This window comes from Oncorhynchus tshawytscha, linkage group LG24, assembly GCF_018296145.1.
Source record: "Oncorhynchus tshawytscha isolate Ot180627B linkage group LG24, Otsh_v2.0, whole genome shotgun sequence".
NCBI classification, from domain to species: Eukaryota; Metazoa; Chordata; class Actinopteri; order Salmoniformes; family Salmonidae; genus Oncorhynchus; species Oncorhynchus tshawytscha.
In genome coordinates this window covers 21,573,198-21,597,706 of record NC_056452.1, presented here as the reverse complement: position 1 = coordinate 21,597,706, position 24,509 = coordinate 21,573,198, and the positions used below count along the sequence as shown (strand labels likewise).

Sequence of the window (24,509 nt, the reverse complement as noted above, 5' to 3'; positions counted from 1 at the left end):
CACTGTCGTGTATCATAGATTCCTCTGTGACCAACACTGTAAGCTAAGTGGCACTCCAACCACCAACTATGATGTATGAAGGTTTAGAATGTAACAGGCACAAACACTGATGTATTCCAAACTGGGTTTGACTACCTGAAAGTGTGTGATGTAGTGTGTTCCAGTACAGTACAATAGTGTATGTGAAGTAAGTAGCAGTAGAAGTAGTAGAAGAAGTAGCAGTAGTAATAGTAGAAGAAGTAGTGAAGATGCAGTAGTAGTAGTAGTAGTAGTAGTAGTAATAGAAGCAGTAGTAGTAGTAGAAGTAGTAGCAGTGGCAGCAGTAGTAGCAGTAGTAGTCGTAGAAGTAGTAGCGAAGTAGTAGCAGCAGTAGTAGCAGTAGTAGTAGTAGTAGTAGCAGCAGTAGTAGCAGAAGAAGTAGGGGCAGCAGTAATAATAGAATAAGTAGTAGTAGTAGTAGCAGCACTAGTAGTAGAAGTAGTAGTGTTAGAAGAAGCAGTAGTAGTAGTAGTAGTAGTAGTAGTAGTAGTAGTAGTAGTAGAAGCAGCAACATCAGTAGTAGTAGTGTGTTTGTGTAGTAGTAGTAATAGTAGTCGTAGTGTGTTTGTGTAGCAGCAGCAGTAGTAGTAGTAGTAGTAGTAGTAGTAGTAGTAGTAGTAGTAGAAGCAGCAACATCAGTAGTAGTAGTGTGTTTGTGTAGTAGTAGTAATAGTAGTCGTAGTGTGTTTGTGTAGTAGTAGTAGTAGTAGTAGTAGTAGTAGCAGAGGTAGCAGAGGTAGTAGTAGTAGCAGCAGTAGTAGTAGTAGAGTGTTAGCAGTAGAAGTTGAATAAGTAGTAGTAGTAGTAGTAGTAGTAGTAGTAGTAGTAGTAGTAGTAGTAGTAGTAGTAGTAGTAGTAGTAGTAGTAGTAGTGTGTTTGTGTAGTAGTAGTAATAGTAGCAGTAGTGTGTTTGTGTAGTAGTAGTAATAGTAGTGTGTTTAGTAGTAGTAGTAGTAGTAGTAGTAGTAGTAGTAGTAGCAGTAGTAGCAGTAGCAGTAGCAGCAGCAGCAGTAGTAGTAGTAGTAGTGCAGTAGTAGTAGTAATAGTAGTAGTAGCAGCAGTAGTAGTAGCAGTAGCAGCAGTAGTAGCAGCAGCACATCAGTAGTAGCAGCAGTAGTAGTAGTAATAGCAGTAGTGTGTTTGTGTAGTAGTAGCAGCAGTAGTAGTAGTAGCAGCAGCAGCAGAGGTAGTAGTAGTAGTAGTAGTAGTAGTAGTGTGTTTGTGTAGTAGTAGTAATAGTAGTCGTAGTGTGTTTGTGTAGTAGTAGTAGTAGTAGTAGTAGTAGTAGCAGAAGTAGCAGAGGTAGTAGTAGTAGCAGCAGTAGTAGTAGAAGTAGTAGTAGTAGTAATAGTAGTAGTAGTAGAAGCAGCAACAGCAGTAGTAGTGTGTTTGTGTAGTAGTAGTAATAGTAGTCGTAGTGTGTTTGTGTAGTAGTAGCAGCAGCAGTAGTAGTAGTAGTGTGTTTGTGTAGTAGTAGTAATAGTCGTAGTATGTTTGTGTAGTAGTAGTAGTAGTAGCAGCAGTAGTAGTAGTAGTAGTAGTAGTAGTGTGTTTGTGTAGTAGTAGTAATAGTCGTAGTGTGTTTGTGTAGTAGTAGTAGTAGTAGCAGCAGTAGTAGTAGTAGTAGTGTGTTTGTGTAGTAGTAGTAGTAGTAGCAGTAGTAGTAGTAGTGTGTTTGTGTTGTAGTCAAACTGCCTGTACAGATAGAACTGAGTTAAGGTGGTGTTTTTGACAGCACTGCTTCTATACACTTTTATTGATTGTCATGCAATGTTAGAGACTACATGAACAGAAAACTGGCATATAAGAGGGGAGATCCACATGCAAGAGCCAATGGGAGGGGAAGGGATTGCAGTGGGAGGGGTCGGGATGTGGAGATATATATGGCAGAGAACCTGCAATCGACACACACACACACACGCACACACACAAACCATCCAAGCCATCCACGGATCTGGCCCTTGATCTAGGATCACCCTAAACCCATATCCTCACCTTAACCACAGATCTGGGATCAGTTTAGCCTCCCAATATCCTAGCCCTAAACCCAATAGAGAGAAAAGTCAAACCTGACCTTGGATCAGCATCTGGGTCATTTGAGGAGGAGGTTTGGGCAAGGGGTGTGGTGATGGGGGGGAACAGCAGGAACAGGACGTGATGTCATAGTGATGTAATAGGTCATACCTTGGTCGCCGATCATCAGGTGAGCCAGACCTTAAAGGAAGACAAGAGCACAGTCAGCACAACAGAGGAGCATGGGGTGGTTGTCCTGACAAACACAATCAATCATCATAGCTACTTTTGCTAACATTAGCTAACAGTAGTGTCCATGCTTCTACATCTGCATTGCTTGTTCTCTGGGGTTTATGTATGAGCACTTTGTGGCATCTGCTGATGTAGAAAGGGCTTTATAAATACATCTGATTGATTGATTGTGTGCGGAGAATATAAGTGTCTGTTTCGGGTCTGAACTGTCACTATAAACAATCAGGAAGGAAGATGTAGTCTTTCTAGTGAGTGTTTAGTTACATAATAGCACAGTGATTGTACTTTTGGAAATCGTTGCTACACTAGCGAGTTATCCCCGCCTATACTGACGCGTTCCTGTAATATTTTGACGTGTTCATTCACTTCGTTCGACTGTAACTATTGCAAGCTGACCTTTATATCATTATACTTGTTGTCTGCTCATGTTGCTGTATGTGTGTGGTTTCTACATACTGCAAAATCACACACACACACACACACACACACACACACACACACACACACACACACACACACACACACACACACACACACACACACACACACACACACACACACACACACACACACACACACACACACACACACACCCTATCTATCTATGGGAAGGGGATGCTGAGGGCTGTTGAAGTCTTCCTCCAGTATGGTTATGTTGGTTTTTGGGGGCGTTTTTTTTTATTTCACCATAGTAATATCATGTTTATATTTGCTATTTTATTCTATTTTTTTTTGTGTCCTAGGGTATCTTGAAAGGCACAAATAAAATGCATTATTATGGTACTGTCTGTCTCTAACCTTGACTGGAGAGCCACTTGAAACATCAGGCATTTGTCCAGGAAGGAAGTTTACTTACCGTCTGACTGCAACCCCCCCACACACGCGTGCGCACACACAACACACACACACGCGGGGATGAGAGAGAGAGAGAAGGAGAGGTGGAGAGAGGGATGAGAGAGAGAGAAGGAGAGGTAGAGGGGGATGAAAAGAGAGAGAGAGAGAGAGAGAGAGAGAGAAGGAGAGGTGGATGAGAGAAGGACAGAGAGAAGGAGAGGTGGAGAAGGAGAGGGGATGAGAGAGAGAGAGAGAGAGAGAGGGAGAGAGAGAAGGAGAGGTGGAGAGAGGGGAGAGAGAGAGAGAAGGAGAGGTGGATGAGAGAAGGAGAGAGAGAAGGAGAGGTGGAGAGGAGAGGGGGAGAGAGAGAGAAGGAGAGGTGGGAGAGGAGAGAGAGAAGGAGAGGTGGAGAAGGAGAGGGGGAGAGGGGGAGGTGGAGAGGGGGAGAGAGAAGGAGAGGTGGAGAGGGGGAGAGAGGGGAGAGAAGGAGAGGTGGAGAGGGGGATGAGAGAGAGAGAGAGAGAGAGAGAGAGAGAGGGAGAGAGAAGGAGAGGTAGAGAGGGGGAGAGAGGGAGAGAGACCCACCTGGGTTGTAGTGTTCTGGGAGCGTCCAGACGAAGGAGAGAGAAAGACAGACATTCATTAACACGCCATGCACAGCCGCTCGTTACCACACCATCACCTTGGTTACACACATGCAGATCCACCCAGATGACAACCTTTATACCATGCGGCACTAATAGCCTTTCATTCTTCCACATACACCAAATACACACAACCCAAGTACACACACATGCCAGGGTTGCGGTAAATTTTTCTCAATTCAGGAAGTCAATTGAAATTCAATGAATCTAAAATTACATAATAGAATTTCATACATTAATAGAATTTCAATAGACACGTACACAGGCGCACACGCACACGCACAGTGGTCAGGGTTGATGAAAGCAGACACTCCTACCTGTGTGTTTGGAATCTGGACAATTTTATTCACCCAGAACTTACCTTCCAGCCTCCTGTACCAGAACACATACACACGCGCACACTCACACACACGCGCACACTCACACACACACACGCACACTCACACATGGACCCTTGCAGTAGTGAATAGATCGATGGATAATGGATAACTGGTGATAGGAAACAGCAGTAGAGGGAGAAACATGCTTTGGTCAGTACTAGTGTGTGTGTTTGTGTGAACCTCCCTTCCCTCTGTCATTTATTAACATGGTAGAAACCAAGCCCCAAGCCTCTACGGCTTACCTGCTGATCTAAATTCATTGTATATGTTTAAGCAATGTGGCAAAATGGCAATAGTGGCAATATGTCGCTGGCCTCCCTTCCAACAACCCATCAGGCTAATCAACACACTACACGACACTCGCCGCATATTTCATCTTCGTATCACGCACAAACATTCTACACACCAGTGTTTCCCCTAGGATTGTTTTCAGCCGCGGTGGCAAAGGTAGTGTGGGGGTTGGGTGTTCTTTGCTGGTTGGGGGTCCGGGGGCAACACTGCACACTATAACACTAAGTTTCCATCCCAGATTTATTAACCAATGAATCAAAACTAATCAACAAGGTTTCTTCTAGATTGACCCTAGTAGAGATAGTTAAATAGGGAGTAGAGTGGTAGAGGGATAAAGGCCCAGGGCAGCATATGTAACAGAGTCTCGCTTTCAGAACCCGGCAGTCTCTATGGTAACCTGTTCAGCAGAGAGGGAGGGGGTTGCTATTGAGGTGAAGGAGGGGCCTAGATCTCAGAACTAAGACACACACAAACACACACACACAAAGCAACAGGTTGGTAGCTGCTGAACAACATAAAACAGGTTTGGTTCTGAACGTAACTCACCACCACTGGAATCTACTGATCACCACTAGGATATACTGATGACCACTGGGATCTACTGATCACCACCTACATGATCTAATGATCACCCCTATGATCTACTGATCACCACTATGATCTACTGATCACCACTAGGATCTACTGATCACCACTAGGATCGACTGATCACCACTAGGATCGACTGATCACCACTGGGATCTACTGATCACCACGTATAGGATCTATTGATCACCACCCATAGGATCAATTGATCACCACCCATAGGATCTATTGATCACCACTAGGATCTATTGATCACCACCAGGATCTACTGATCACCACAGAGTTGATCACAACTAGGATCTACTGATCACCACTAGGATCTACTGATCACCACTAGGATCTATTGATCACCACCTATAGGATCTACTGATCACCACTAGGATCTACTGATCACCACAGAGTTGATCACAACTAGGATCTACTGATCACCACCTATAGGATCTACTGATCACCACCTAAAGTATCTACTGATCACCACTAGGATCTTTTGATCACCACTAGGATCTATTGATCACCACTAGGATCTACTGATCACAACTAGAATCTACTGATCACCACTAGGATCTACTGATCACCACAGAGTTGATCACAACTCGGATCTGCTGATCACCACTATGATCTACTGATCACCACTATGATCTACTGATCACCACTATGATCTACTGATCACCACTAGGAACTACTGATCACCACTAGGATCTACTGATCACCACAGAGTTGATCACCACCTAGGATCTAGGAACAAGACAAGTTGCTTACCCAGTCAGAGAGACTAACAATACTGTATAGGAAAGGGAGAATGGATGGTGTAACAGTCATATTAGAGATACAGTGCTTTCAGAAAGTATTCACACCCCTTGACTTTTTCCACATTTTGTTGTGTTACAAAGCGGGATTCAAATGGATTTAATTTAATTTTTCTATCAATGATCTACACAAAATACTCTGTAATGTCAAAGTGGTAGAATAATTAAAACATTTGTAAAACATGTATGAAAAATAAAACACTAATATATCTTGATTGCGTAAGTATTCAATCCCTTGAGTCAATAAATGTTACAATCACCTTTGGCAGCGATAACAGCTGAAAGTCTTTCTGGGTATTTCTCAAAGAGCTTTCCACACCTGGATTGTACAACATTTGCCCATTATTATTTTCAAAATTCTTCAAGCTCAAATTGGTTGTTGGTCATTGCTAGACAGCCATCTTCAGGTCTTGCCATAGATTTTCAAGCAGATTTAAGTCAAAACTTTAACTAGGCCACTCAGTAACATTCACTGTCTTCTTGGTAAGCAACTCCAGTGTATATTTGGCATTGTGTTTTAGATTATTGTCTTGCTGAATAGTGAATTAATCTCCCAGTTTCTGGTGGAAAGTAGAACGAACCAGGTTTTCCTCTAGGATTTTGCCTAAATAAAATGTATCCTGAAAAACGACCCAGTCCTTTATAATTATTCCAGAGTGGTGCAGTGTTCTAAGCACTAAAAAATTAAAAAAATACCCATAACATGATGCTGTCACCACTTTGCTTGAAAATATGGAGAGTGGTACTCAGTAAGGTGTTTGTATTGGATTTGCCCCAAACACAACACTTTGTATTCAGAACAAAAAAATGTATTGCTTTGCCACATTTTTTTTTACAGTATTACTTTAATGACTTGTTACAAAAAGGATGCATGTTTTGGAATATGTTTTCGTTTATACATGCTTCCTTATTTTCACTCTGTCAATTAGGTTAGCATTGTTGAGTAACTACAATGTTGTAAATCCATCCTCAGTTTTCTCCAATCCCAGTCTCTAAACTCTGTAACTGTTTTAAAGTCACCATTGGACTCATGGTGAAATGCCTGAGTGGTTTCCTTCCTCTCCGGCAACTGAGTTAGGAAGGACACCTGTATCTTTGTAGTGACTGGGTGTATTAATACACCATCCATAGTGTAATTAATACTTCACCATGCTCAAAGGGATATTCAATGTTCGTTTTTTTGTCACCCATCTAACAATAGGTGCCCTTCTTTGCAAGGCATTGGAAAAACCTCCCAGGTCTTTGTGGTTTAATCTGTGTTTGAAATGCACTGAGGGACCGGTAGATTTACAATATTATTACTAAGCCACACATCGAAGGAGTTATGGCTGATGTCCAACAATTCCATTTTCTGTCTGCCTGCTAGTTGTAGCAGTGTTGTAACCCTTAACCTTTGCCTTCACAGCACTACCGGTGAAGACATTCGAATTCTATGGCGTAAAAGTGAATGCTCTGAGCCTGGTGTAGAGAAGGCAGTGTAAAACATGTTCTTGATGTGACTGATTCCTGGTTTTTAAGTAATGGTAGTAAGAATACCTGCACTCTCGGGAACTGAATTTAAATAGTGAGAATTGAGTTGACTGATCCTTGGAATTGAATTTAAGTGAGCCGCATTTCTTTCAAAATAGGCTGGCAATAGTTAACTGACTGATTTGAGAGTTGACTGCTGTTAAGAAATGTAGATACCGTTAAAGAACTAAGAAAATAAGGAAAGGGGTACTCCATGAATGAATGTGTGGACGCACACAATAACAGAATGATTGTAAATGAATGATTGTGTGATTGTGAATGAATGATTGTGAATGATTGATTGTGTGATTGTGAATGAATGATTGTGAATGAATGATTGTGAATGAATGATTGAGTGATTGTGAATGAGTGATTGTGAATGAATGATTGTGAATGAATGATTGTGAATGAATGATTGTGAATGAATGATTGTGAATGAATGATTGAGTGATTGTGAATGAATGATTGTGAATGAATGATTGAGTGATTGTGAATGAATGATTGAGTGATTGTGAATGAGTGATTGTGAATGAATGATTGCATAATGATGAACTGTTTGAACAGTTATTCACATGTTGACACTTACAGGAATGGCAGACTATTTGCAGAGCCTGGCTACCTCATTATTCTGAAATGACTTCAACCACTTTCTGATCTCATTCATGGTCACAACATGATGATGAATGACAAGATACAGTGGACATGTCACGCCCTGGTCAAAGTATTTTGTGTTTATCTTTATGTATTTGGTCAGGCCAGGGTGTGGCATGGGGTTTTTGTAATTGTGGTGTGTTTGTCTTGGGGTTTTGGTGGTGGTATTGGGATTGTAGCTTAGTGGGTTGTCTAGCAAGGTCTATGGCTGTCTGGAGTGGTTCTCAATCAGAGGCAGGTGCTTATCGTTGTCTCTGATTGGGAACCATATTTAGGCAGCCATATTCTTTGAGTTTGTCGTGGGTGATTGTCCTTAGTGTCTTACTTGTACTCTCTGTTAGTTTGCACTAGATAGGCTGTTTTCGGTTTTCATTACGTTTATTGTTTTGTAGTGTTTAGTGTTTAGTCGTGTTTACGTTTTGTTTAATAAATATGGATCGCAATCGACACGCTGCAGTTTGGTCCGACTCTCCTTCATCACCACTAGAAAACCGTTACAGAATCACCCACCACCAACGGACCAAGCAGCGTGTTAACAGGCAGGAACCACAGGAGAGGCAACAGAGGCAGCAGCAGCAGGAGCAGCAGCAGCTGCAGTGGGAGAGGCTGCACCACCTGGAGAAATGGACATGGGAGGAAGAACTGGACGGTAAAGGACCCTGGGCTCAGCCTGGAGAATATCGCCGCCCCAAGGAAGAACTGGAGGCGGCGAAAGCTGAGAGGCGCAGATATGAGGAGGCAGCACGGCGTAGCGGATGGAAGCCTGAGAATCAGCCCCAAAAATTTCTTGGGGGCTCAGGGAGAGTGTGGCAGAGTCAGGAGTCAGACCTGAGCCAACTCTCCTGTTTATCGTGAGGAGCCAAGGAGGAGACCAGAACCAGAGACTGTGAAGGAGTTAATGGGGAAATTGGAGGAGAGAGAAATGAGGGAGTTGCTGTGTTGGTGCTTTTTGCATGGAATTCGCCCGACGGAACGTGTTGGGGATTTGATGGCACCTGGGTTAGCGCTCCATACTCGTCCTGAGGTGCGTGTTAGTCGGCTGGTGAAGTTGGTGCCAGCCTCACGCACCAGGCCTCCTGTGCACATCCCTAGCCTTGCACATCCTGTGCCAACACTGCTCTCAAGATCTCCAGTACGCCTTCACGGTCTAGCCCATCCTGTGCCACCTCCACACTCCAGTCCTCCGGTAGCAGCTCCCCGCTCCAGGCTTCCTGTGCGTGTCCTCGATCCAGTACCACCAGTTCCAGCACCATGCACCAGGCCTTCAGTGTGCCTCGCCTGTTCAGCGCAGCCAGCGCTTTTCTCCTCTCCTGCGCTGCTGGAGTCTCCCGCCTGTTTAGCGCAGCCAGAGCCTTTCTCCTCTACAGCGCTGCCGGATCCTCCCGCCTGTTCAGCGCAGCCAGAGCCTTCCTCCTCTACAGCGCTGCCGGAGCCTCCCGCCTGTTTAGCGCAGCCAGAGCCTTTCTCCTCTCCTACGCTGCCGGAGTCTCCCGCCTGTTCAGCGCAGCCAGAGCTGCCAGCCTGCATGGAGCAGCCAGAGCTGTCAGTCCGCATAGAGCAGCCAGAGCTGTCAGTCTGCATGGAGCAGCCAGAGCTGTCAGTCTGCATGGAGGAGCCAGAGATGTCAGTCTGCATGGAGCAGCCAGAGATGTCAGTCTGCATGGAGCAGCCAGAGCTGTCAGTCTGCATGGAGCAGCCAGAGCTGTCAGTCTGCATGGAGCAGCCAGAGCTGCCAGTCTGCAAGGAGCAGCCAGAGCTGTCAGTCTGCATGGAGCAGCCAGAGCTGTCAGTCTGCATGGAGCAGCCAGAGCTGCCAGTCTGCATGGAGCAGCCAGAGCTGCCAGTCTGCATGAAGCAGCCAGAGCTGTCAGTCTGCATGGAGCAGCCAGAGCTGCCAGTCTGCATGGAGCTGCCAGTCTGCAAGGAGCAGCCAGAGCTGTCAGTCTACATGAAGCAGCCCGAGCTGCCAGTCTGCATGAAGCAGCCAGTCTACATGGAGCAGCCAGAGCTGCCAGTCTGCATGAAGCAGCCAGAGCTGTCAGTCTGCATGGAACAGTCAGAGCTGTCAGTCTGCATGGAGCAGCCAGAGCTGTCAGTCTACATGAAGCAGCCCGAGCTGCCAGTCTGCATGAAGCAGTCAGTCTACATGGAGCAGCCAGAGCTGTCAGTCCGCATGGAGCAGCCAGAGCTGTCAGTCTACATGAAGCAGCCCAAGCTGCCAGTCTGCATGAAGCAGCCAGTCTACATGGAGCAGCCAGAGATGTCAGTCTGCATGAAGCAGCCAGAGCTGCCAGTCTGCATGGAGCAGCCAGTCTGCATGGAGCTGCCAGTCTGCATGGAGCTGCCAGTCTGCATGGAGCTGCCAGTCTGCAAGGAGCTGTCAGTCTGCACGGAGCTGTCAGTCTGCACGGAGCTGTCAGTCTGTAAGGAGCTGCCAGTCTGCAAGGAGCTGCCAGTCAGCCCGGAGCCGCCAGAGCGGTCAGTCTGTAAGAAGCCGCCAGGGATGTCAGCCTATATGGAGCAGCTAGTGCCGCCAGTCTGCCCAGCGCCGCCAGTGCCCCCAGTCTGCCCAGCGTCGCCAGTCTGCCCAGCGCCGCCAGTCTGCCCAGCATCGCCAGTCTGCCCAGCGCCGCCAGTCTGCCCAGCGCCGCCAGTCTGCCCAGCGCCGCCAGTCTGCCCAGCGCCGCCAGATCTACCAGTCAGCCAGACTCTTCCAGATCTGCCAGTCAGCCAGACTCTTCCAGATCTGCCAGTCAACCAGACTCTTCCAGATCTGCCAGTCAACCAGACTCTTCCAGATCTGCCAGTCAACCAGACTCTTCCAGATCTGCCAGTCAACCAGACTCTTCCAGATCTGCCAGTCAGCCAGGATCTGCCAGTCAGCCAGGATCTGCCAGTCAGCCAGGATCTGCTGAAACCACCAGCCAGCCAGGAGCTGGTAGATCTATCTACCTGCCTGAGCTTCCTCTCACTCCTGAGCTTCCTCTCACTCCTGAGCTTCCTCTCACTCTTGAGCTTCCTCTCACTCTTGAGCTTCCTCTCACTCTTGAGCTTCCTCTCACTCCTGAGCTTCCTCTCACTCCTGAGCTTCCTCTCACTCCTGAGCTTCCTCTCACTCCTGAGCTTCCTCTCACTCCTGAGCTTCCTCTCACTCCTGAGCTTTCTCTCACTCCCGAGCTTCCCCTCAGTCCCGAGCTGCCTCGGTCCCGAGCTGTCCTTCAGTCCCGATCTGCTCCTCAGTCCAGTGGGGTTCTGGGTGGGGACTACTAGGCCATGGTCGGCGGCGAGGGTGGACTATCCAGGGACGAAGGGAGAGGGGACTAAGACATTAAAGGAGTGGGGTCCACGTCCCGCGCCGGAGCCGCCACCATGGACAGACGCCCACCCGGACCCTTCCTATTGTTTTGAGGTGCGTTCGGGAGTCCGCACCTTAGGGGGGTTCTGTCACGCCCTGGTCAAAGTATTTTGTGTTTATCTTTATGTATTTGGTCAGGCCAGGGTGTGGCATGGGGTTTTTGTAATTGTGGTGTGTTTGTCTTGGGGTTTTGGTGGTGGTATTGGGATTGTAGCTTAGTGGGTTGTCTAGCAAGGTCTATGGCTGTCTGGAGTGGTTCTCAATCAGAGGCAGGTGCTTATCGTTGTCTCTGATTGGGAACCATATTTAGCAGCCATATTCTTTGAGTTTGTCGTGGGTGATTGTCCTTAGTGTCTTACTTGTACTCTCTGTTAGTTTGCACTAGATAGGCTGTTTTCGGTTTTCATTACGTTTATTGTTTTGTAGTGTTTAGTGTTTAGTCGTGTTTACGTTTTGTTTAATAAATATGGATCGCAATCGACACGCTGCAGTTTGGTCCGACTCTCCTTCATCACCACTAGAAAACCGTTACAGGACAGCAGAGGATATGAAGGCACTTGAGAAACTGAAACAATTATTAACCTCTTCCCTTTGTTTAGGACTGCTGGACCACTTTAGACTATTTCATTTATTTGTGTGTGAGAAAAATGGTTATGTCATTTGTCCTTACACAGAATCACGTTGGGAAACAAGGGCCTGTTGCATATTACTCCAAGAGACTTGGCAGTGTGGCACGAACTGCCCATCCCACTCCAGCAGGGCTGCATTCGTTACCAAAAGAAGCATTTAACGATGTCCCACGTGACACTTAAACGAAGTGTCACATGGGAAAACTTTACATGACCACATTGAGGACAGGTTGAAATTCAAAACCCCTGATTGGGACCCTTTATCCGGGATTGAAACTCTCAACAGTTTTCCATTGGCTCATCTATGGCCTAGTAATCCTTCATTTTGTACTACTTCTCATTGCTTGTGTTAAGAAACTTTGTGGCAAAACGGTTGATGCTGTACTCACTATGCCATTACTTACCACAGAAGATGAGGCCTCAGAGCCTTTACCCCCCAGACTTGTTTCCCATGCCTGATTACATATCCGATGAGAACGATGCTAATCACGAGCATCGTAATGACAATGTCGAGCTGATGGCGCACCTGGTGCTTGACGAGGGTCGACACAGTGAGTCCATGCAACTTATTATGTGACTTGTTAAGCACATTTTTACTTACAAATTGCATTTTACTCCTGAACTTATTTAGGCTTGTCATAACAAAGGGGTTGAATACTTATTGACTCAAGACGTTTGAATTTTTTATTTTATTAATTTGTCAAATTTAGAAAAACATAATTCCACTTTGGCGTTATGGGCCATCGTGTGTAGGCCAGTGATAAAACAATCTCAATTTAATCCCATTTAAATTCAGGCTGTAACAAAACAAAATGTGAAAAAAGTCAAGGGGTGTGAATACTTTCTGAAGGCACTGTATGGGTGTTTGTACACGACATGACCAAAGGTATGTGGACACCTGCTCATCGAACATCTCATTCCAAAATCATGGGCATTAATATGGAGTTGGTCCCCCCTTTGCTGCTAGAACAACCTCCACAGTCCTGGGAAGGCTTTCCACTAGATGTTGGAACATTGCTGTGGGGATTTGCTTCCATTCAGCCACAAGAGCATTGGTGAGGTCGGGCACTGATGTTGGGCGATTAGGCCTGTCTCAGTCGGCTTTCCAATTCATCCTAAAGGTGTTCGATGGGGTTGAGGTCAGGGCTCTGTGTAGGCCTGTCATCTTCTTCCACACCGATGTCCGACAAACCATTTCTGTTTGGAACTCGCTTTGTGCACAGGGGCATTGTGGCAGGGTAGCCTAGTGGTTAGAGCGTTGGACTAGTAACCGGAAGGTTGCCAGTTCAAACCCCTGAGCTGACAAGGTACAAATCTGTCGTTCTGACCCTGAACAGGCAGTTAACCCACTGTTCCTAGGCTGTCATTGAAAATAAGAATTTGTTATTAACTGACTTGCCTAGTTAAATAAAAGTAAAATAAAATAAAATTGTCAGGCTGAAACAGGAAAGGGCCTTCCCCAAACTGTTATCACAAAGTTGGAAGCAATGATTTGTCTAGAGGGTCTCTGTAGCGTTAAGATTTCCCTTTACTGGAACTAAGGGGCCTAGCCCTAACCATGAAAAACAGCCGCAGACCATTATTCCTCCTCCACCAAACTTTACAGTTGGCACTATGCATTGGGCAGGTAGCATTCTCCTGGCATCTGCAAAACCCAGATTCCTCTGTTGGACTTACAGATGGTGAAGTGTGATTCATCACTCCAGAGAATGCGTTTCTACTGCTCCAATGGCAACGAGTCCAATGGTGACAAGCTTTACACCACTCCAGCCGATGATTGGCATTGTGCAGGGTGAACTTTGGCTTGCTCGGCCATGAAATGGCTCCCGAAAAAACGTTCTTGTGCTGACGTTGCTTCCAGAGGCAGTTTGGAACTCGGTAGTGAGAGTTGGCCTACAACTTCGCGGCTGAGTCGTTTTTGCTCCTAGACATTTCTACTTCACAATAAAATGGCTTACAGTTGAACGGGGCAGCTTTAGCAGTGAGCAACTGACTTGTTGGAAAGGTGGGCATCCTATGACAGTACCACGTTGAAAGTCACTGAACTCTTTGGTAAGGCCATTCTACTGCCAATGTTTGTCTATGGAGATTGCATTGCTGTATGAACAATTTGATATACCTGTTAGCAACGGGTGGGGATGAATACACTCATTTGAATGGGTGCCCACATACTTTTGTATATATAGTGTATGTGTGCGAGATGACATCACAATGTTACAAGGTAGGGTTTGGGTAAGGCCTTACCTTCGCTGCAGTCGTTGCCTTTGTAGCCGGTGTCGGTACAGTCGCAGACGGCCCTCATCTCGACAACAGAACACACCCCTCCGTTCTGACACTCGTGGGCCGGCCCACACCCGTCTCCCACGGTAACACCCTCCGATCCTTCCAGAACGGCCACCGATCCGTTGACGGTGACCCCAGCGAGCCAGCCAGCAAAAGAGGCGTGGTCTCTTACACCAGGGGAAGTGAGGCGGAGCGGAGAGGCATGGAGCTCTGGGGAAACCCCGCCCATAAACGTGTGGCTAAAAACGGTCATGTCTTTCCGTTTGCTCTTCACCTCCGCCCATCCCTCCATCTTTCCATCCACCTCAAGGCTTGTGTTCCTCCAGTCCCGTTTCACACGCACGGCATGCCAGTGGCCGTCGCTCACGGCAACCCCGGAACTCACCTCGGCTGGCTCGGCACAGAAGATGGAGAATCGTAGGCGGAGTTTTCCGTGTAGCAACAAGAGTTCCAAGAAGTCGCAGAATCCTTCGTCGTCAAGGTAAAGCAGCAGCCCGTCCGCGCTGTGAGTTCTAACGCTGAACGACAGAATGCTCTCGCAGCACGCGTTCCACACCGGGAACCGCCCCCACTGTCCCGAAACCCCCCCAAACTCTAGCACCTCCCCTCTGGATCCCCCAAGGCTACAGAGGCACAGCCAGACACATAGCAGGGGGCCGCGGCCCCCACACACACCGCCATCACACACACGCGCACACACATACACACACTGCACACACACGCAGGCTAGAGCTGGGCAGCACAAACTACACAGCTCATGGTGCGAACACCATTCCTAGCACCCTACAGTCTCCTTAGAGCTGTTCCTAGCACCCTACAGTCTTCTTAGAGCCCTTCCTAGCACCCTACAGTCTTCTTAGAGCCGTTCCTAGCACCCTACAGTCTTCTTGGGGGCCTTCGTAGCAACCTACAGTCTTCTTGGGGGCCTTCCTAGCACCCTACACCCTCCATAGAGGGTTCCTCTGACTGCCAGTCACGTGGTGCTAGAGCTCTGTGTTTCTAGTTCTAGTCTTCTATAGTCTATCTGCTAGTCTGTGTCTCCTCCTTCCTCCTCCCTCGTCTTCCTTCAATGGTGTGTGTGTGTGTGTGTTAGAGAAATGACGGGTGCAGCGTGGGATCCATATCGGGGCCTTCGTTAGTTCCTGTTCCCCTCTGAGAGAGAGAACACACCGCCACACACCGTCAGCAGACGGAGCATCTCCCCCGAGGTTCTCTCTCTCTCAGCGGGGTCGTGGGTTCAGCGCTGTGAATGTATGTCCCTCACAGCCGTGTCATCACTCTTTTCTTTCCAGTGACCTACAGAGGGAAGGGACAGCATTATCAGCCTGGGTCAGATACACTGCATGTGCACACACACACACACACAAACACACGAGCACACACACACAGTCTTCCCAGACAGTCTCATACCACCCACTACCACCGTGTAATATACCAGTGGGTCTTTTCAGGAATAAGTTAGTTACAGAATATCCAGATGCATGTAGAATACATATTATTGTCAGTCAAGTAAAACAGGGAATCATTTCAGTTCTACTTATTGCATTTCTATCTACAAACGTTTTACAACACTGAAAACAAACACCTCCAAAAGGCAAAATATTTTAACACTCCAATATGAACACTTCGTGCCTCAGCAAGTGCTTTGGAAGCGCAACAAATAAGTTTATCGGCGATGCGGAAGATGACTCAAATGCACCTCATTTATCGAATGAACCCCCTTTTCACACCATAGGAAAAGGCAGTTTACACACGCTCGCCTCTCCTGCGCCTGACCATGAACTACGCTAACGTGGTTGAGATTAGGGTTCCAAATCACAGTATTGATAGACTCGGTAAAATGAGAGCGATTTAAATATCGATTGTCGATCTGCGGCCATTCTTTTCCCTCTTCTAAAAAACGGTATCAATGTGTGTGTGTGCGTGTGCTATTCATCTCCTCCTGTGAGCTCGAGCTCCCCGTTACACCGGGTTTCCATCTACCCCACCTGCGCGTGAGAATCAATATACTGAAAACACAGCCGGGAGAAAAATGCCTTATTAGGCTATTACAATTAAATAGGTAGGCTATATATAGCCTAAAGCAAAGCTCTAGTATAATGCACACACCGAGATAAAAATGTCCCATCCTACCTTACACACACATCTTCTGGTCGTTTTTACTGTTGCTACTCATCGATTTTCTCAATTTCATCTGATAACAATCACCACGTTGTGAGAGCACATGACAGCAACCAAACCTTTCATTGGCAAATACCCGTTTGATAGCCCTACCGAAACCAGAACAATCGCAGCCACTTCTCGATCAAACAGCCCGGCGGTAGCAAACGCATCTCTCACTCACTCACTCACTCACTCGCTCTCTCTCTTTACCCAGGAGGAGAAGGTGCAGTCTGCTGCTCCGTGCGTCACGTGGCTAATGGAGGGTGAGAAAAGGAGGAGAGGATGGGCGGGGCCGCTCTGCTGCGGCACCTTGGACAGCGCGATCACTGTCTGAAACACGATTAACGGAGAGGACCGAATACGGCGGGAACATCCGAGTCATTACCCTTCGCTATGATAATGACTGTCGGTGTGATGATAAAATAATTGCAAATATTCCAAGGTGATTAATGGTTAATCATGAATTAATCATTGATTATTACAGCGAGAAGTCTGAACCGGGAGAACATCCATGGTTCGAGATGGAAAACCGTGGGAGAAAAACGACAACCGTGTTTCTACATCACGATCCAGCAGCGATCCCCCCTCTACTTCTGCCATCAATTATCTCTCTCGCTTCTTTCTCTCCCAATCTTAAACTTGATCTCCATATGGACACCGTGAGAGGTGTGTATTTCCTGGGCTGTGCATCTGTTCCAGAGAGGGAATCCCCAGCTGAATCCTGTCCGTCAGAACGGTCTCTCTGGGTACCATACCACATCTGCTGCCCACTCTCTGGAGCAGCAAGATCTCAAAGTTCCCCTTAGAAATTCGACATATGGATGAACGTCAATAGTTGACGCATAAATTCCCGCCGTGGTTACAGGGTTGAAATACAAACAACTCAAAGGTTAACAGTTTAGGGATTAATTTCGAGTGGTTAAGGTAATGGCTGTGGTTTGGGGAACACTTAAAACAAAAATAATTAAAAGCAAGACTCATTTTCTCACAGCTTGGTGGTCTAAACAGCCGTTCTGACTCTGAACAGCAGTTTGTTTTAGATCCTACATCGACCTGATCACTAGGAAGTCTATTTCTAGTGATCAGGCTGCTCTGGAGCCTGCTGCTGCATGCACAGCTGCACACACATTGAATTGTGTTCCTATTGATGCTGTATTCACGCCATTGCCCTGCGGCCATTTTGATATGAGAATTCCTGGTGAACTAGTGGGCCAGGAAGTGGAAAGGCTGTTTTGACGGGTAATGAAATGTCTATGTGGCCACAGCCTTTTATAGACTCCCGATATTGTCTACCTCTCTTCCCCCTCTCTCCCTGGCTTCCTTCCATTCCTCCGCCCCTCTTCCTCTCCCTACTCCCCACTTCCTCTCCCCCTCTGTCCCTGGCACACCCTCCTTCCATTCCTCCACCCCTCTTCCTCTCCCTCCCTCCCTCCTTCTCTCTGACAGGCTGACAGTGAGAAGTAACCCCTGACTCTATGCCCACTCAGCAGAGAGAAGGTCAGGGCACACTGTTTGTGTATGTGTTATTGTGTGTGTGTGCGTGTGCGTGTCTATGTGCATATGTGTTTATGTGAACTGCCGGCTGAGAGAAAATACTGCCAAAAATAAAACTTCAGTTGTCAGCATACAGAGTGTGTGTTTGAGTGTGTGTGAGGGTGTGGATCTGTGTGTGTTAGAGTGTGTGTCTGTTGTCTGTGTATCTGTGTGTGTTAGGGTGAGTGTCTGTGTGTTACAGTGAGTGTCTGTGTGTTAGAGTGAGTAATCTGTGTGTGTTACAGTGCATGTCTGTGTGTGTTACAGGGAGTGTGTGTGTGTTACCGTGAGTGTCTGTGTGTTAGGAGTGAGTAATCTGTGTGTGTTACAGTGAGTGTCTGTGTGTTACAGTGAGTGTCTGTGTGTTACAGTGAGTGTCTGTGTGTGTTACAGTGAGTGTCTGTGTGTTACAGTGAGTGTCTGTGTGTTACAGGGAGTGTCTGTGTGTGTTACAGTGCATGTCTGTGTGTGTTACAGTGAGTGTCTGTGTGTTACAGTGAGTGTCTGTGTGTGTTACAATGAGTGTCTGTGTGTTACAGTGAGTGTCTGTGTTTGTTACAGTGAGTGTCTGTGTGTTACAGTGAGTGTCTGTGTGTTACAGTGAGTGTCTGTGTGTTACAGGGAGTGTCTGTGTGTGTTACAGTGCATGTCTGTGTGTGTTACAGGGAGTGTCTGTGTGTGTTACAGTGCATGTCTGTGTGTGTTACAGTGAGTGTCTGTGTGTTACAATGAGTGTCTGTGTGTTACAGTGAGTGTCTGTGTTTGTTACAGTGAGTGTCTGTGTGTTACAGTGAGTGTCTGTGTTTGTTACAGTGAGTTCCTGTGTGTGTGTGTGTTATAGTGTGTTACAGTGTGTGTGTGTGTTAGAGTGTGTGTGTGTGAATGCCTGGTGTTTAGCAGTGCTCTGGTCTATATGGGTCAGACAGACACTCCCACTCTCAAAGACTCAATGGGTCACAGAGGGATGGGGAGAGAGAGAGACAGAGAGAGAGAGAGAGAGGTGTGTGTGTGGTAGAGGTCATCCTTCTTCTACCTAACTCATTTATAATGATAATATGGCCCTGATATTAGAGAATGATTGCAAGTTCTAGGAGCAAATAACATTAAACACACACACACACAGGTATATATCTATTGTTCATTACAACCTTCTACAGACATTACTATTGATCACCTGACCAACAGATGGAGACTGACAGCAGAGCAGATGGACTTGTATGTGTGTCGGTGTGTCCTAATGGAAAGGCAACAGATTGATAGTTATAGTTCCTCAGGCCACTGAGCCACCTACAGGTATATATTCAGAACCAATCAAAAGTTTGGACACACCTACTCATTTAATGGCATTTCTTTATGTTTACTATTTTCTACATTGTAGAATAATGTTATAGAATAATAATAAGTGTTAAACAAATGAAAATATTTGTTTATATTTGGGATTCTTCAAATAGCCACCCTAATATGGAGTCATATTTTTTGTACCAGTTCAATAATTGCACACTTCAGGGAGAAGGGGAAGTGAATGAGTGCACACTCCAGGGAGAAGGGGAAGTGAATGAGTGCACACTTCAGGGAGAAGGGGAAGTGAATGAGTGCACACTTCAGCAAGAAGGTGAAGTGAATGAGTGCACACTTCAGCAAGAAGGGGAAGTGAATGAGTGCACACTTCAGCAAGAAGGAGAAGTGAATGAGTGCACACTTCAGGGAGAAGGGAAGTGAATGAGTGCACACTTCAGGGAGAAGGGGAAGTGAATGAGTGCACACTTCAGGGAGAAGGGGAAGTGAATGAGTGCACACTTCAGGGAGAAGGGAAGTGAATGAGTGCACACTTCAGGGAGAAGGGAAGTGAATGAGTGCACACTTCAGGGAGAAGGGGGGAATGGGTGCACACTTCAGCAAGAAGGGAAGTGAATGAGTGCACACTTCAGGGAGAAGGGGAACTGAATGAGTGCACACTTCAGGGAGAAGGGGAAGTGAATGGGTGCACACTTCAGCAAGAAGGTGAAGTGAATGAGTGCACACTTCAGCAAGAAGGGGAAGTGAATGAGTGCACACTTCAGGGAGAAGGGGAAGTGAATGAGTGCACACTTCAGGGAGAAGGGCTGTCTTGGCAAAAGAGAAGTGTAAATCTACAAGAAGTGCCCTATTTTGCTGTGTGTGTGTGTGTGTGCATGTGTGTGTGTGTAGGCTGATGAGTTGATGATACTATCACAGAGACGTAGCAGATCAAAGCGCTACCATGGTGACGCCAGCAGCACTCTGTTTAGCTACTCATTTAATTATCTTTATCTGTTCCGAACAAAGTGGCTGAAAGCACACTCTCTCTCTCTCTCTCTCTCTCTCTCTCTCTCTCTCACACACACACCTGTATCTTTATCTGTTCAAGGGTTAGGTAGTGGGCGTGTTGAAAGGAGAGGGTGTGTCAAAAGGATAGGTAGTGGGCGTGTTGAAAGGAGAGGGTGTGTCAAAAGGATAGGTGGTGGGCGTGTTGAAAGGAGAGGGTGTGTCAAAAGGATAGGTGGTGGGCGTGTTGAAAGGAGAGGGTGTGTCAAAAGGATAGGTAGTGGGCGTGTCAAAAGGGGAGGGTGTGTCAAAAGGATAGGTAGTGGGCGTGTTGAAAGGAGAGGGTGTGTCAAAAGGATAGGTAGTGGGCGTGTCAAAAGGAGAGGGTGTGTCAAAAGGATAGGTGGTGGGCGTGTTGAAAGGAGAGGGTGTGTCAAAAGGATAGGTAGTGGGCGTGTTGAAAGGAGAGGGTGTGTCAAAAGGATAGGTAGTGGGCGTGTCAAAAGGAGAGAGTGTGTCAAAAGGATAGGTAGTGGGCGTGTTGAAAGGGAGGGTGTGTCAAAAGGATAGGTAGTGGGCGTGTCAAAAAAGGATAGGTAGTGGGCGTGTCAAAAGGAGAGGGTGTGTCAAAAGGATAGGTAGTGGGCGTGTTGAAAGGAGAGGGTGTGTCAAAAGGATAGGTAGTGGGCGTGTTGAAAGGAGAGGTATGGCGTGTCCTCTCAAAAGGATAGGTCCTCTGTAGGGTATGTGTTGAAAGGATGTCCTCTGAGGTATGTCCTCTGCTATAGGGTATGTCCTCTGCTATAGGGTGTGTCCTCTGCTATAGGGTATGTCCTCTGCTATAGGGTATGTCCTCTGCTATAGGGTATGTCCTCTGCTATAGGGTATGTCCTCTGCTATAGGGTAGACAGTTTCGACTGAGCTGTGCTTTTTCCTCTATTTCTTACCATGTATCTATCCTACATTGAGCTACCATACCGCAAGACTTCGGACTTCTGTTTTTAAGCTAAAGGAAGAGTCATATTTTACTGTTAGTTTTTTCACTAATAATTGTACCTTTTCAGTTATAAAATTGACGATAACATGTTTTATTTAAAGTACTGATGATGCGTGTACTGTTTCTTCATGCGTCGTATGCGTGTGCTTACTGTGACTGTCACCCTGACACAAGGTAGCTACTTCCCATGCCGTTGCTGGACAGTAGTGCTTGTCAAGCAGGAGCTAAGGCCACTGTGTCCTGGTGCTGTTCACATTCCTGCCCTCCCCATTGAATAGACTGTATGTGCATGTATAAAGGTGACATCTAGATGGTTATCAATAGTAGTTATTTCTTGTGTAGATCGCTATCCTATTTGAAATAAAATCATGGGAAGGAAAAGAATTGTCCACGTTTGATTACCGCTGGTGACTATGATACCGAATAGGAAGCTTCCTACTGGGCATCACGATCAGGTCACCACGCATGTCCATACAACACCAGTGCACTGGTCACCGCTTATTGACTTGTCATGCAGCCCAATCAGCCACGCAAAAGAGGTCTTGAGTGCCAACAAATCTGCCCAATTAGCTGATTCGCTTTCATACACCCACTCCTTTCGACGCAGCCACTCGCCCATACTCCTATCGCCATATTGGCCTGCAGCGATCCATATTTGGAAATAGGCGGGGTTTATGACTTCGTGGCTGTGGTAACTAGTGACACTCACAGCCTTCTTTCTTCTCTTGCAGAGACCATTGTGATAGTCTCGCTGCCTACCTCTGAGTCCCTCCTCCTCTCTCCATCTGTCTCTAATCTATGTTACTCTTTCTCATCCCATCGCCAGGTTGCTAGGTAACTGTGGTCCTTTGATCTAAAAGAGCAGGATGACAGGCACACATAATTGTGATGAAACACACACACACACACACACACACACACACACACACACACACACACACACACACACACACACACACACACACACACACACACACACACACACACACACACACACATAACCTTCACATACCTTCATTCAAATTGCACCGTTGACACAAAACGATGAACACGAGGGAGGGGAAAAGAGAGGAGAGAAGGAGGGGGTACGGGAGAGAAGTAGAGGAAGAAAGAGATGGGTGGTTGGGAGATTGATGCAGCACTTTTTTCATATTGATACAGATTGCCCAGGGCCTGTATCCACAAAGCGTCTCCGAGTAGAAAATTGGTCATCAGTGCTGAGAATAGAGACGTTTTACTCCTACTCTTAAGGGTAAAAATAAAAGCTATGCATGAAGCCTCTTTAGTCATAGTCGACAGATATTTAGGAGACCTCATGAGCTGTCCTAACCCTTTAAAGAGTTACCAGCAGGTGTCTTGATAACAGAAAAATGCAGTGAGTCAATGGTTCCTGCGCCACATGCAATTGCTTTGGAGTTGTTCAAATAATGTTTTGGTATTTCTACATGATCCATAAATAATCACAGTATCTCTTGTGCCATTGACAATGATTTCACGAGGCCTATTTCACATGATGTTCCTAAATACTTATAACAACTATGCTAATTAAATGTTTTTCTTTCGATTATTTAATTAACTAAGTTATTTCAAGTTATCCCTTTGGAGTGCAATATCACGTTGTTAAAAAAATATTCCTAAATTGGGAATGCCCTAAAATTGGCCAAATTTAGACATCTTGGGCTTTTGTTAACTTTGATTGTGTTTGATGAAAATGATACACCTTTCAAACACTGTATGCAATGTCATTTGATACATTATCGGCAAGTGACTTGATCCCAACTGTGTGTTGATAACGGTAATATTGTCAAAATTCTGCTTTTAACAACCATCAGAATTGGTTAAGGCAACATTATATATCAATTGTTTTACCATTGCAACATTTGATGTAGTCACATCCACCGTGGTTGCCTGCTGTAGTGTTCGTAGCTGGCTATGCCTCATTGCAATTGGTTATTCCCTATCATTTGCAACAATGTCCATGAGCATCTTAACTATCTTTCCTTTGCGGTACCTCAAACTGTCGCGATTACCAGCTGAGAAACTTTCATGAATTGATTTGACTCCTGGCTCAGAGTTTGCCTGGGCAGTGTCTTAACATCATCCTAAAACCTACTCTGAGCTGAGACTTTTTGTTGTTGTCTTTTACCAGTTCTTCTCAGGATTCCTAGGACTTTTTCTGAGATGCTACATGGATATGGGCTCAGGTCTCCTCTGCCATCTGGTGGACCAGACATTCCATTGCTCTTCACATGTTATACTCCTGTTTTAGGGGAATCTGTACTCAACAAAAATATAAAACGCAACATGTAAAGTGTTGGTCCCATGTTTCATGAGATTAAATAAAAGTTGCCAGAAATGTTCCATATGCACAAAAAGTTTATTTCTCTCAAATTCTTTTGAAATTGTTGCATGTTGCATTTATATTGTTGTTCAGTACATTTGGTGTTGTTCCGGGATGGGATTGTTTAGACTACTTGATTTAAATCCTTACATAATCTAAATGTTATGATTATATTAAATTCATATTAAATGGGGCTCCCAAGTGGCGCAGCCGTAGAAGGCACTGCATCTCAGTGCTAGAGGCATCACTACAGACCCTGGTTCGATTCCAGGCTGTATCACAACTGGCCGTGATTGGGAGTCCCATAGGGCGGTGCTCAATTGGCCCAGATTCGTCCGGGTTAGGGTTTGGCCAAAGTAGGCCGTCATTGTAAATAAGAACAAATTCTTAATTGATTTCCTAGTTAAATAAAGGTCAAATGATTTTTTAATAATATTTCTTTCTTTCTTTGTTTTTCTTTCTTTTTTCACCTTTATTTAACCAGGTAGGCAAGTTGAGAACAAGTTCTCATTAACAACTGCGACCTGGCCAAGATAAAGCAAAGCAGTCCGACACAAACAACAACACAGAGTTACACATGGAATAAACAAACATGCAGTCAATAATACAATAGAAAAATAAGTCTATATACAATGTGAGCAAATGAGGTGAGATAAGGGAGGTAAAGGCAGCAAAAGGCCATGGTGGCGAAGTAAATACAATATAGCAAGTAAAACACTGGAATGGTAGATTTGCAGTGGAAGAATGTGCAAAGTAGAGATAGAAATAATGGGTTGCAAAGGAGCAAAATAAATAAATAAATACAGTAGGGGAGGAGGTAGCTGTTTGGGATAAATTATAGATGGGCTATCTATAGGTGCAGTAATCTGTGAGCTGCTCTGACCGCTGGTACTTAAAGCTAGTGAGGGAGATAAATGTTTC

The 24,509-nt window shown here is 45.8% G+C and overlaps 1 pseudogene; it reads right to left on the bottom strand.

Annotated features, from left to right (window-relative positions):
* The window catches only part of LOC112223432, an 82,244-nt pseudogene extending 65,609 nt beyond the window's left edge, over nucleotides 1-16,635 (bottom strand).
* Nucleotides 16,636-24,509: the final 7,874 nt, after the last annotated feature.